The sequence below is a fragment of the Trichosurus vulpecula genome, chromosome 9 (genome assembly GCF_011100635.1).
Source record: "Trichosurus vulpecula isolate mTriVul1 chromosome 9, mTriVul1.pri, whole genome shotgun sequence".
Classification (NCBI taxonomy): Eukaryota; Metazoa; Chordata; class Mammalia; order Diprotodontia; family Phalangeridae; genus Trichosurus; species Trichosurus vulpecula.
This window is the reverse complement of record NC_050581.1, coordinates 25,096,178-25,098,388: the sequence shown is the minus strand read 5'-3', so window position 1 is coordinate 25,098,388 and position 2,211 is coordinate 25,096,178. Positions and strand designations below refer to the sequence as shown.

The 2,211-nt window shown below is 41.9% G+C and overlaps 1 pseudogene; it reads left to right on the top strand.

Annotated features, from left to right (window-relative positions):
- The first annotated feature begins 206 nt into the window (after positions 1-206).
- Positions 207-933, top strand: LOC118830710 (annotated as a pseudogene).
- Positions 934-2,211: the final 1,278 nt, after the last annotated feature.

The window sequence follows — 2,211 nt, the reverse complement described above, 5'->3', positions numbered from 1 at the left end:
CAGGGGGTCAGGAAGTTTTCCAGGTCAGGGAACCAAAATATGTTGTTGTCTAGGGGTGCTAGGAACTCCTAAAATGCAAGGGTACCCCCCAGGCATGCGGGTCAGAAGGGGTCGGTAGTTTTTGGTCCAGAGGGAGGAGTGAGGTCAGGGCCTAATCTGGGGTCTATGGCCTGCACAAAGTAGGAATGGCCTGGCCCTGGAGCATCATGTCACACATAAAGACAGAAGAAGAACTGGATACATTTAATAAAAGTATAAATGACTTTTGGAACAGATTCCAAAATGCCACATTCAATGAACACTACAGTCAAGTGATGGGGCTAAGAGACACTTATAAAAACTCCAATGAAGCACTGACAGAAAGATTATCCACAAAGAAAAGAGGAGAGAATAATTGAGACTTTTCTGGAATTCAGAAATAAGATTCATATCTAGATCCGTATTGTAGAGTAGAGAGTACTTATTCAAGAAAAACAAGATAACTTATCAAAATTGGTTGACAATATACAAGACAAGGAATGGGAAATGGAAGAGCTGAGAAAAAGTATACAGGATCTTAAGGAATCACTGGATAAGAAAAAAGAAATTATTTCCACTGCTAATGAAACCAATAAGGAAAAGTTGAAAAGGCTGCAGAAATCTTACGATTTGTATAAAGATCACCTTGGACTGGAAATTCAAAAAATTTCTGGTGAGAAACTTCAATTTATATTCCAAAATATTGACCCTAAAGCTCCTGAGAAGCCGTTTACCTTTTCCCTGAAAATAAATGAAGAAGGGGATTATGAAATGTCAGATAGTGCTCCTCATCTGGAATGCTTGTCAGAATTGCAAGAGAAAATAAGGAAGACCAAGAATTTTTCAACTTTCCTTGCCAATATTCGGAAAGCATTTATTGCCCTGGCCTGTAACAAATGTGTAAATAGTGTGTAAAGACTATATTTTAATTTTTCCTTACTGCTCCTTTTAAAGCTTCTAAATGACCTTTTATGCCTGGCACTTTTTTTGTATTTTTGGTGGTATTTTAGCTTGGTAGGAATTAATAAACTATATGGCGTGCTTGTGAAAAAAATGCAAGGGTACAAGGTGGGCATCTACCTCAAAAAATTTTGACTGCTCAAGCATTCTTTCAGTCTAAGTACCAAGTTTATTGTAACACCAGCAGAAGCAGGCCAGACTCCTAGTGAGTCTGTGGTATTTGTGACAGCAATAGAAATGGGCCAGATTTTAGTTTTTTGTGCCAAGAAATACTTTTGAAAAAGGCAAATATCACTCAATGAAGCAATACAAAAGGCTAGTAATAGGTATATATCATTGAATTTCATCCCAGAACACACATGTATCTTAGCTCTAGGTATGTTTTTTTAGGGGACTAAGATGCAAAATTGTATTAAAAATGACTTCTGGGGGATAGAGCCAAGATGGTGACTGGAAAGCAGGGACTTGCTTAAGCTCTCCCCCAGGTCCCTCCACACACCTGTAAAAATTTGCTCTGTACAAATTCTGGAGCTGCAGAACCCATGAAATAGCAGAGGGAAGCAGGGGTCCAGCCCAGGACAGCTGGATGGTTCCTGGAAAGGGACTATTGCATAGAGGTGGGAGCAGAGCAGAGCACAGCCCAGCATGGGCCAGATCAGGAGCTGGGCGGAACAGGCCCTAGAGCCCTGAATCAATGAGCTGTGGCAGTTACCAGACTTCTCAACCCACGAACCCCAAAAGACAACAGAGAAGGTTAGTGGAAAAACTGCTATATTGGAGTGAGAGGAGTACACAGTGGGCACCAATCCTGGGGGTGGCAGAGGTTGTGCAGCTCTGTGGCTGCTTCAAGAGCTCCAGTTGCAGTTGCTTTCAGCCCCAGGGCCATCCGTTGAGAGGAATTAAGTGGGGAATCAGAGCGGGAGTGCAGAGCCTGCTTGTATCTGGGTCATAGTCCAGGTTGGTGGTTCTTGAGGGAGGAGGAACTCTGGTGTGGCAGAGCTTGCCATGTAGAAGTAGCTCTGAAAACAGCAGCACAGGTCCTCAAGTTTGGGACAAAGTACTCTCTACTCTACAAGTAGTCATACCCTAACAAAAAGCTCAAGGCTCAAGTAGTTGGTTGGGAACATGAACAGGCAGCAAAAAAGGACTCAGATTCAGATTCAGATTTTAGAATCTTTTTTTTTTGGTGACAAAGAAGATCAAAACATACAGTCAGAAGAAGACAACAAACTC